This window comes from Trachurus japonicus, chromosome 2, assembly GCF_045865225.1.
Source record: "Trachurus japonicus isolate A0001 chromosome 2, Traja_1.0".
In the NCBI taxonomy this organism is placed as follows: domain Eukaryota; kingdom Metazoa; phylum Chordata; class Actinopteri; order Carangiformes; family Carangidae; genus Trachurus; species Trachurus japonicus.
This window is the reverse complement of record NC_140908.1, coordinates 2,961,465-2,974,359: the sequence shown is the minus strand read 5'-3', so window position 1 is coordinate 2,974,359 and position 12,895 is coordinate 2,961,465.

The window sequence follows — 12,895 nt, the reverse complement described above, 5'->3', positions numbered from 1 at the left end:
AATATTACATAGATGTATGTATCATATTACTCTGTCCAGTAGCTAAACTTTTTTTTTTTTTAAAGCCAGAATAAGGCATTTCACTAATTACAATAGCTAGGCCTATAACCTACAATGTGCATGTGTCTGTGAGCTAACCACGTGTGTCAGTTGACCCAAGGTGATAGACTATTTAGCCAATTAAAAAATATTTGTGATGACGCCCTTTATTTAAGCCACATAATTATAATTGAAAAATATGTAGACAATAAATGCAGTGTCTTTTACCCATATAACATTGGAAATTATTTGAAAGCCCCACTTACCCTTTTTTTGCAGCCATTCTTGCAATCAAGTGGAGATCCAGTGTACGTCGTCGTGGAGGTGTCAATTAACAGGGCATGTCATTTGCGCATGCGGTGATGCGTTGGATCGTTACCAAATAACTATTGTGAATTGATACGTTTATATCGATTTAGTTGTTGAAAACAAGCTCCAGATACAAATTTGAGGATTAATTTATCCAAAATGATACAGTAAAAATGTTTAATAATGACTGAGGAAGTAGCCAGGGTAGTCCTGAAGTCAACTGTAGCAAGTATATGTAAAGGGTAAATTTAAAAATATCTGGCAGCCCCTTCCCCTTTTTGATTTTTATTTGATTTTATTTTTTAATTTATTTTATTTTTTTTTCTCTCTCTCTCTGTTCCCTTTTATGTTTGAATGTTCCAATGTGGTATGTTTTGTACAGTTTTGTAAAATGATAAACTGTAAATAAAGTATTAAAAAAAAAAACTGTAGCAAGTATTGCCAGAACTTATGGGCCAAAGTCATGTCACTGTACAGTAAAAATGGAGTATGAGGCACTTTTCCCGTAAAGAAAAAAACAAAAAAACTAGAGATGCAACTTTGAGGCTTAATTTCTCCAAAATGATACAGTAAAATTGTTTGATAATGAGTGTGGAAGTAGCCAGGGTGGTCCTGAAGTCACCTGTACCAAGTATTGCCAGAACTTATGGGCCAAAGTCATGTCACTGTACAGTAAAAATGGAGTATGAGGCACTTTTCCCGTCAAGAAAAAAACAAAAAAACTAGAGATGCAACTTTGAGGCTTAATTTCTCCAAAATGATACAGTAAAATTGTTTGATAATGACTGTGGAAGTAGCCAGGGTGGTCCTGAAGTCACCTGTACCAAGTATTGCCAGAACTTATGGGCCAAAGTCATGTTACTGTACAGTAAAAATGGAGTATAAGGCATTTTTCCTGTTTAAAAAAAACTGAGATGCAACTTTGAGGCTTAATTTCTCCAAAATTATACAGTAAAATTGTTTGATAATGACTGTGGAAGTAGCCAGGGTGGTCCTGAAGTCACCTGTACCAAGTATTGCCAGAACTTATGGGCCAAAGTCATGTTACTGTACAGTAAAAATGGAGTATAAGGCATTTTTCCTGTTTAAAAAAAACTGAGATGCAACTTTGAGGCTTAATTTCTCCAAAATGATACAGTAAAATTGTTTGATAATGACTGTGGAAGTAGCCAGGGTGGTCCTGAAGTCACCTTAACCAAGTATTGCCAGAACTTATGGGCCAAAGTCATGTTATTGTACAGTAAAAATGGAGTATGAGGCACTTTTCCCGTAAAGAAAAAAACAAAAAAACTAGAGATGCAACTTTGAGGCTTAATTTCTCCAAAATTATACAGTAAAATTGTTTGATAATGACTGTGGAAGTAGCCAGGGTGGTCCTGAAGTCACCTGTACCAAGTATTGCCAGAACTTATGGGCCAAAGTCATGTTACTGTACAGTAAAAATGGAGTATAAGGCATTTTTCCTGTTTAAAAAAAACTGAGATGCAACTTTGAGGCTTAATTTCTCCAAAATGATACAGTAAAATTGTTTGATAATGACTGTGGAAGTAGCCAGGGTGGTCCTGAAGTCACCTGTACCAAGTATTGCCAGAACTTATGGGCCAAAGTCATGTTATTGTACAGTAAAAATGGAGTATGAGGCACTTTTCCCGTAAAGAAAAAAACAAAAAAACTAGAGATGCAACTTTGAGGCTTAATTTCTCCAAAATTATACAGTAAAATTGTTTGATAATGACTGTGGAAGTAGCCAGGGTGGTCCTGAAGTCACCTGTACCAAGTATTGCCAGAACTTATGGGCCAAAGTCATGTTATTGTACAGTAAAAATGGAGTATAAGGCATTTTTCCTGTTTAAAAAAAACTGAGATGCAACTTTGAGGTTTAATTTCTCCAAAATGATACAGTAAAATTGTTTGATAATGACTGAGGAAGTAGCCAGGGTGGTCCTGAAGTCACCTTAACCAAGTATTGCCAGAACGTATGGGCCAAAGTCATGTTACTGTACAGTAAAAATGGAGTATGAGGCACTTTTCCTGTTTAAAAAAAACTGAGATGCAACTTTGAGGTTTAATTTCTCCAAAATGATACAGTAAAATTGTTTGATAATGACTGAGGAAGTAGCCAGGGTGGTCCTGAAGTCACCTTAACCAAGCTTTGCCAGAACGTATGGGCCAAAGTCATGTTACTGTACAGTAAAAATGGAGTATGAGGCACTTTTCCTGTAAAGGAAAAAACCAAAAAACTAGAGATGCAACTTTGAGGTTTAATTTCTCCAAAATGATACAGTAAAATTGTTTGATAATGACTGTGGAAGTAGCCAGGGTGGTCCTGAAGTCACCTGTATCAAGTATTGCCAGAACTTATGGGCCAAAGTCATGTTACTGCACAGTAAAAATGGAGTATAAGGCTCTTTTCCTGTTTAAAATTCATAAGGCCCTGTTAGGTAGGTACACGGGAACACACACACACACACACACACACACACACACACACACACACACACACACACACACACACACACACACACGGGAACGCGCGCGCGCGCGCGCGCGCGCACACACACACACACACACACACACACACACACACACACACACACACACACACACACACACACACACACACACACACACACACACACACACACACACACACCTTGCATTTGTATTATCCGCGTCTTATTTTGAAAACCGGAAGTCATCTCGCTTGGTTCTGAACTAGCGTTAGCTTCGTCAGTGGACTCGGAGAATTTACCGTAAGTTCTATGATACGGGCGCAGTTCAAATGTTTGTGCGGCTGGCTTGACTCCGCGAGGAAGAACGACGGCTCACTTGACCGCAGTTATTAAACGCAAAGCGTAAATTGGCGTGCATTAAAAGAAATGTCCATTTAAAGTCGCCGTGGTTGGCGAACCTGGGATGATAATTTTGATTTACATTGATAATTTTTATGTTATTTTGTTCTCAACACATTCTACTATATATTGAATAACAATTTAACAATTTTAAACTGCAATATTTCATTATTAATTGAGATCTAAGATGTAAGTGTTCCCTTTATTTCTTTGAGCAGTGTTTATAAACAATTTATTGCATCTTGCCTTATTGCTTGTTTTATTGTTTATGTATTTGACTGTCACAGACTCATTTACTCAAGATGTCTCCTTTGACACTCCAACGAGGACGTCCTCCAGGAGGGCCATGGAGCACAGATCTTACGTCTTTACTTCAGGTTTGGTTTTTATTTTGTACTTATTTTCATTTACAAAACAACTTTACATTGTTTTACCTTGATCCCATCCCTGGTTTGTGCCATGTGCTTCACTGGGTAAATCGGCCATCTTGTAGACCAGGCCATGTGGCTGCAGGTCTTCGTTCCAACCAAGCAGCAGTACACCAGACTTGACTCAGTCAAAGTGCTCTTGGTTGAAACAAACACCTGCAGCCACATGGCCTGGTCTACAAGATGGCCTACTTACAGGGCTTGACGCTTAGCATTTTCCCAGGTAGCACGTGTGCTACTAAGTTGAAAAATCTAGTAGCACACAAATAATTTTAGTAGCACACAAATAATTTTAAATAATAAAGTGATATGAGGTCAATGAGGAGGCATTTATAAGCAAAACAGTTCAATTCATAGCTTTTTAACAGGGATGCCAATGGGTCAGGACCAAAAAAGAGCTTAGAGCGGTGACACTCACCATTAACATAATACATGTGCATTTAAATACATTATAATATCATGAAAAAGTCAATTTCCAGTAGTTCAAATCAAACAGCCTAGGCTGACAAGCATTTCCACACGATTAACATTGTTGAGTCTTCAATGTCTTCTTTGAACCAGGTGGTGAAGTTCTTCTGGACTCGGTGGTGGACAGCAGCTCCTGAAAGAGAGAACATGGACAAGCAGTGTTAGACAGGACTACCTGCAACTCATGCTGAATGTGTCCTTTGTCTTTCAGACTGAACAAGATGGAGGTAACTGTGTGACTATGTGTCTTGTGGAAGTACAGTACAGACCAAAAGTTTGGACACACCTTCTTATTCAACGAGTTTTCTTTATTTTCATGACTATGAAAATTGTAGATTCACACTGAAGGCATCAAAACTATGAATTAACACATGTGGAATTATATACTTAACAAAAAAGTGTGAAACAACTGAAAATACGCCTTATATTCTAGGTTCTTCAAAGTAGCCACCTTTTGCTTTGATTACTGCTTTGCACACTCTTGGCATTCTCTTGATGAGCTTCAAGAGGTAGTCACTTGAAATGGTCTTCCAACAGTCTTGAAGGAGTTCCCACATATGCTGAGCACTTGTTGGCTGCTTTTCCTTCACTCTGCGGTCCAACTCATCCCAAACCATCTCAATTGGGTTCAGGTCCGGTGACAGTGGAGGCCAGGTCATCTGATGCAGCACTCCATCACTCTCCTTCTTGGTCAAATAGCCCTTACACAGCCTGGAGGTGTGTTGGGTCATTGTCCTGTTGAAAAACAAATGATAGTCCCACTAAGCGCAAACCAGATGGGATGGCGTATCGCTGCAGAATGCTGTGGTAGCCATGCTGGTTAAGTGTGCCTTGAATTCTAAATAAATCACTGACAGTGTCACCAGCAAAGCACCCCCACACCATCACACCTCCTCCTCCATGCTTCACGGTGGGAACCAGGCATGTAGAGTCCATCCGTTCACCTACTCTGCGTCTCACAAAGACACGGTGGTTGGAACCAAAAATCTCAAATTTGGACTCATCAGACCAAAGGACAGATTTCCACTGGTCTAATGTCCATTCCTTGTGTTCTTTAGCCCAAACAAGTCTCTTCTGCTTGTTGCCTGTCCTTAGCAGTGGTTTCCTAGCAGCTATTCTACCATGAAGGCCTGATTGACACAGTCTCCTCTTAACAGTTGTTCTAGAGATGTGTCTGCTGCTAGAACTCTGTGTGGCATTGACCTGGTCTCTAATCTGAACTGCTGTTAACCTGCGATTTCTGAGGCTGGTGACTTGGATGAACTTATCCTCTGCAGCAGAGGTAACTCTGGGTCTTCCTTTCCTGTGGCGGTCCTCATGAGAGCCAGTTTCTTTGTAGCGCTTGATGGTTTTTGCGACTGCACTTGGGGACACTTTCAAAGTTTTCCCAATTTTTCGGACTGACTGACCTTCATTTCTTAAAGTAATGATGGCCACTCGTTTTTCTTTACTTAGCTGCTTTTTTCTTGCCATAATACAAATTCTAACAGTCTATTCAGTAGGACTATCAGCTGTGTATCCACCTGACTTCTGCACAACACAACTGATGGTCCCAACCCCGTTTATAAGGCAAGAAATCCCACTTATTAAACCTGACAGGGCACACCTGTGAAGTGAAAACCATTTCAGGTGACTACCTCTTGAAGCTCATCAAGAGAATGCAGAGTGTGTGCAAAGCAGTAATCAGAGCAAAAGGTGGCTACTTTGAAGAAACTAGAATATAAGGCGTATTTTCAGTTGTTTTACACTTTTTTGTTAAGTACATATTTCCACATGTGTTAATTCATAGTTTTGATGCCTTCAGTGTGAATCTACAATGTCAATAGTCATGAAAAGAAAGAAAACTCATTGAATGAGAAGGTGTGTCCAAACTTTTGGTCTGTACTGTAAGTAAAAGATTGCTGTGTGGATTGGTGTTTCTTACCAAGTAGAGGTGGCAGTAGTAAAAGCACATGGTAGCCAGTCAGCTCAGGGTTGAAAACCTGCAAAAGAGACAAAGATAGAGTGAAACAAACACTATCAAATGAATAAAAACCTGAAGTGTAAGATGCCTGGTCTTTGAGCAAAGTCGCTTCTGCTGACGCTCCAGTGCAGAATGACTATTTGTAGGACACTGCTCCTCTGGTTGCTGCAGTTGATCGTCAGGACGGGAGTGCAGACACCTGTGCTCGGCCAATGGAGAAGCAGCTCCGCCTTCCTGGAGGACGTCACCGTTCACTGTGTCACAGTACGAGTCAGTAACACGTCTGGTTTCAGATCCACCACTGGTGTAGTGGATATCCTCCTGGCTTTGGACTCAAGAGATCGCTGGTTCGATCCCTGGTGTTGGCTTCTTGGTCTTCTCCGTGTTTCTTTGTATGTGCTGCTTTATGTATGTATGCGTTGCTTTGTACGAGTCAGTACAAGTTCCAACACGTCAAATCTCAGATCCACCGCTGGTGTAGTGGATCTCCTCCTGGCTTTGTATGTGCTGCTTTGACGATGTCAAATACACTATGACCAATGTCTCTGTCACACCGATTAATGGTACAGTGGGTTGCGCGGCCGCTTGGGGCACAGCAGACCATGGGTTTGGTCCCCAGGGGGGACAGTGAGATAAGAAGAAGGCCGGATAAAGAGATGCATGAGAAGTGAGTAAATAAGTGGGATTTTATTTACTTTATTACTTAAAAATACAACAATACTTAATAATAGTTCTTACTTTAGTTTTTTTTTATTTACCTACACTACTTTTATTTTCTATTTTATTTTTCTACTTTTAGTTCCTATTTATGACCTATCTACCCACATTCATTCAGACGGACGAACAACACAACACAGAGACGAACGAGACATAAGTCGGGTTGGGACCGGTCGGGTCGAGTCGTGTCGGGTCAGGTCAGTCGGTAACGCCCTTGTCCGGCCTTCTTGTGACCCACCGTCGTGGTGGAGGGGGAGGGGACCCCTCCCACTGGGGCTCGAACCCGTGGCCTTCACTACCCGAAGCGGTAACGCAACACAATCGACCACCGAGCCCCAGTGACAATCCGCTGGTCATAGTGTATTTGTCATTGTCAGAGCAGCTACAAAGAAACTTAATGAGAAAACTTCTCACTGTCCCCCCTGGGGATTAAACCCGTGATCTGCTGCACCCAAAGCGGCAGCGCAACCCACTCAACCATTAATCAGTGTGACAGAGACATTGGTCATAGTGTATCTGACATCGTCAAAGCAGCACATACAAAGAAACTTAAGGAGGAAACCAAGAAGTCAACACCAGGACTCAAACCAGCAATCTCTTGAGTCCATAGCCAGTAACAGATCCACTACACCAGCGGTAGATCTGAGATGAGATGTGTTGGAACGTGTACTGACTCGTACGGCTGCACAACAACATACATAACAAAAGCTGTGCGTGGCCTCGAACAAGCAATGTTTGTGTTTTCAGGCAAGTAGCCGATCCACTGCCCCAACCACTGATGTGGTTCCTAATGTGTTGGAACTTGTGTACTGACTCGTACAGCTGCACAACACCTTATACAAACCAAAAGCAGCACATAGACTCAAACCCGCGATCTCCACATTCAATATCATGAGTAAACTCACTGTGCCACCAGACCACCAACAGCTCCAGGTGTGAACATGTGGACTTTGTACTGCAGAGTGATTGAATGTTGAGCTGAAGAGATGGAGTTATCTCATGAAGATGAATAAGTGAATAATTATGACAGTCTCCTTCATTGACATGTTTGGTTGGTCTTTGTTGATGAGATTGTTTTGGAGCAGGATGATGATGATGATGATGATGATGATGATGAAAACGGTGCGTGGACGCGAACCAACGACCACTGCGTTGACAGGCAGGGTGCATATCCATTGGACCACAAGCGGATGATGCAAAAAAAAAAAAACTGGGAGTGCTGATCGTGAGAGGATCCTGGTGTTCAGGGACCGACAGACCCCTCAACCTTTTCTAGCATCATGAGAACAAACTAACTATAGAGTCAAACAGCATAGATCAGCATCATGCTGATCTATGCTGTTTGACTCTATAGCTAGTTTGACTCCTTTTCCAGCTAGAGATCTAGAGATAGAGCCTATCTTAGTAACACAATGAAAGACAGAAGAATTAAGAAATTAAACAACACCCTTTCTTGTAATTGGCGATTGGTATTTGTAGCTAGGGCTGTCCTGATGGGTTGTGTGTGTTTTTTTTTTTTTAACTTTATTAACACTTGTGTACATAACAATGCTGTTGTGCCAGGGGAAGAGCAATATATAAAAGTATAAATATACAAAGAGTAAATAATTACCATTTATTTATATAGAAATACAAATAAATGCATTGATAAAAAGTAAACAGGCTCCAGAAGATCTTCACCATCTCTTCTGGTCATAATTTCTAGACTTTTTAGATCAGTGTCTAATGAGAAATGATTGATTTGATTAGATTGTAGATTTCGACCCCAACAATGGCATTTACAACGCTGCCCTTTCATCTGTACCCAGGAGATTAAACAACTCAACCTCTAACGACTCTCAACGATCGTCGTCGACTGTTGTTCCCCAAGTGTCACACAACTCTGAAGGGGACCCCAACAATGGAAGGTGAAACCAGTAGCTATAGAGTCAAACAGCATAGATCAGCATGACGCGGATCTATGCTGTTTGACTCTATAGTTTGATACAGGTATGTGTGATATTATGAAGCCTTAATCTTGTTTGTCCCTAAGAGACGCACAACAGTCCACCACAGCCCAGTTCACTGACAAAAGACAAGTGTAAAGTTTCCAGAGGTTTATTTGACATAAATGTAAATGTCAGTGTGAGAATTAGAATAAAGTGTTTGTCAACTTTATTAATGTTTTCAATGTAAACTGCAGGTTTTCTGTGATTTAAAACTAACATAGTGTAATTCTATGCTTTGACCAGCAGATGGCGCCAAATCAGCAGCTGGAGCCAGGAGTGACCACCTCAATGACTGTCACAGACTCATTTACTCCAGATATCTCCAGTTTGGTGCTTAACGAGGTGACGTCCTCCAGGAAGGCGGAGCTGCTTCCCCATTGGCCGATCACAGGTGTCTGCACTCTGGTCCTGATGAGCAGCCGCAGCGACCAGAGGAGCAGAGTCCTACAAATAGTCATTCAGTTCGCTGGTGCACCAGCTAGAAGATGCGACTTACCCAACGCGACTTTGAGATGGAGCCATGGAGCACAGCGCCTTATGTCTTTAACTTCAGGTTTGGTTTTTATTTTGTACTTTTATTTCATTTTCAAACAACTTTACATTGTGTTTAACTTTGATCCATTTCTGGTTTGTGTTGGCAGTGGAGTCTGCCATGTGCTTGACTGGGTAAGTCAGCCATCTTGTAGACAGGCCACACTGCAAAAACTCATATCTTACCAAAAATATTTGTCTTATTTCTAGTCAAAATGTAACCTCTAGTCAAAACTAACATAAAACCTGCTTTCATTGGCAGATTTTTCTACTTGAAACAAGTGAAAATTTGTTTGAAACAAGTGAAAATTATCTACAAACACATACATGTTCAGGTGATGAGTCTTATTTAAAGTGGAAAGAGATTAGTTTTGACTATGAGACATTTTGACAAGAAAAAGGACAAATATTCTTGGAAAGATTTTGAGTTTTTGCAGTGCATGTGGCTGCAGGCGTTTGCTCCGCTGTTGGCGCAAACGCCTGCAGCCACATGGCCTGGTCTACAAAATGGCTGACTCACAAAGTGAAGCACATGGTAGACTCACTGCCAACACAAACCAGAGATGGATCAAGGTTGACAAACATTTCCACACATTAACATTGTTGAGTCTTCAATGTCTTCTTTGAACCAGGTGGTGAAGTTCTTCTGGACTCGGTGGTGGACAGCAGCTCCTGAAAGAGAGAACATGGACAAGCAGTGTTAGACAGGACTACCTGCTGAATGTGTCCTTTGTCTTTCAGACTGAACAAGATGGAGGCAACTGTCTGTGTGTTGTGAAGTAAAGAAAGATTTCTCTGTGTATGCCTTGAGTGTTTCTTACCAAGTAGCGGTGGCAGCAGTACAAGCACATGGCAGCTGTAGCCAGTCAGCTCAGGAGACAAAGATTGAGTGAAACAAACACACGATCCAATGAATAAAACCTGAAGTAAAAGACATATTGAATAAAAGTGCGCAAACTCACTTACCCTTGATGATCGTTAGTTGATTGTCAGGGGACGGGAGTGCAGACACCTGTGCTCGGCCAATGGAGAAGCAGGAGGATGTCACCCGTTACATTTAGAAATGTTTGAGCTGCAACACTTCAGCTATTGTGTTTTCTCCAGAAACATTGAGGTGGTCACTCCTGCCTCCAGCTGGTGGTTTGGCGCCACCTGCTGGTCAAAGCATAGAATTACACCGGTTAGTTTTAAATCACAGAAAATCATTGAAAACAGTTGACAAACACTTTCTTTATTATAATTCTCACACTGACACTGCGGATAAAAAATATTAAACACTGTTAGCTGGAGAAAAAATATTGATGCAAATATAAAGAGTTTTACATGAAGGGGCTGTAGTTAAATTAGTTATTAGTTAAATTAGTTATTAGTTAGTGAAATTAACTGTAAATATGATCTAGTTCTGTGGTCAATCAAATCAATCAAATCAATCAAAATAAACTTTAATGTCCCCGGAGGGAAAATTGTCATGGACAATCAATGCTGTACATCCTGCATACAGATTATAAAACCATACATCATATCACATACTCACACACACAACCAACAGAGATCACTTACAGACAGTACGACCAAGTTCCTGGTTAACACAAGTAATAAATAATTATAGTAAAAAAATAATTATTGCACTTTCTCCTATAGCCTATTGCATCTTGCCTCTCAGTATTGCCACAGTCTCTGGGTCTAAATTGCACCTTTGTATGTGTGGACTCCACCATCAGCATCAATTTAATGGTGCCGAAGGATTAGTGTATATATCTATTAAAAAGAAAAAGAGATTTATATAACAATTAAAATGATGGATATAATACAGCAACACCCTTAACATCATTTACAGTACACAATAATGACCAAAAAAAAAAAAAAAAAAAAATTTGAAGGAACACCTGAACCTCAGGTGACTGCTAGTGTTTAGCAGATTTGTTGAGCAACGCAATAGATGAAGGCAGGAATGAATGTTTATAGCGATTAGTTCTATAACTGCTCGCTCTATAGCGTCGCCCTGAAGGTAGCATTTCATAATCCAGATAAAGGATCTGAGATGGATCTTTCAAAATCCTTTGGGCCTGGTTGACTACTGTTTTTTCAAATATGGAATGTAAGGGCGGGTAACTATCCTTGCCCATCACCTTCATCGCTGTCTTTATCAGCTTTTCTAGTTTAGATTTGGACTGGACTGTCAGGGGTCCAAACCACGCAGCCATCCCATACCTAATTAGGCTGCCCAGTACAGCATTATAAAATGAAATCATCATCACTGTACTGACTCCGTACAGTCTCAGTCTTCTGAGAAAATGCAGTCGTTGGGATAGTTTTACACACAAAGCATCAACATGAACATTCCATTTCAACAAATTATCCATATGGATTCCTAGATACTTGTAGGATTCAACCTTCTCTATAACACAGTCACCAATGACCACCGGGTCATGAGCCCTCACTCCCCTCGGGTCAAAAATCATCTCTTTAGTTTTTGTAGTATTTAAGATGAGATGATGTCTATCACACCAGGCCTGGAAGAGGTCAATCTCCTTGTGATAGACAGAGGGGCAGTCACCAACCCTCAACCCCTGGTCACTCAAAGACAAAGGTACAAAGTCAACAATCCAGCCTGTCTGCATCAACACACTAACATACATCTCCACATACTGTTAGAGCACAAAGTCTGGTCTGGTCCTCACCTCTCCTCTTTTCCCTGCAGCTCCGTCCAGGTCCTGAAGACTCCATCGGATCCGCTTGTCCTCATGGGGACTGTCTGTGTCAGAAGAGACAGAGATGATGAACATGGAGGCTGCTGCTGCGTCTCTGTCTTCATTTAAGGACTGAAGGAAGGAAAAGGGAAGGGGAAAAGGAAGGAAGGAAAGAAAGATTGAGGGAGGGAGGGAACAGATTAGGTCAAGGAAGGAAGCAGAAGGATGGACGAAGGGAAAGAAGGAAGGAAGGAAGGATTGTGGAAAGAAGGAAGGGAAAAGGAAAGAAAGAAAGATGGAGGGAGGGAACATTGAGTCAAAAAGGAAGGAAGAAGTAAGGATGTAGGGAACAAAAGAAGGAAGGAAAGAAAGATGAGGGAGGGAACAGATTAGGTCAAGGAAGGAAGCAGAAGGATGGACGAAGGGAAAGAAGGAAGGACGGATTGTGGAAAGAAGGAAGGGAAAAGGAAAGAAAGATGGAGGGAGGGAACATTGGGTCAAAAAGGAAGGAAGAAGTAAGGATGAAGGGAAGGAAAGAAAGATGGAGGGAGGGAACAGATTAGGTCAAGGAAGGCAGCAGAAGGATGGACGAAGGGAAAGAAGGAAGGAAGGAAGGACGGATTGTGGAAAGAAGGAAGGGAACAGGAAGGAAAGAAAGATGGAGGGAGGGAACATTGGGTCAAAAAGGAAGGAAGAAGTAAGGACGAAGGGAAAGAAGGGAGGAAGGAAGTAAAGTAGGAAGGAAGGGAAAAAGAATTGTGGAAAGAAGGAAGGGAAAAAGGATTGTAGAAAGAAGGAAGGGAGAAAGGAAGGAAAGAAAGATGGAGGGAGGGAACAGAAGGACAACAGGATGACTGACCCATAGACTGTAAAAAGGACTGACCTCAATGAGATTCAATCACAGCCCGTA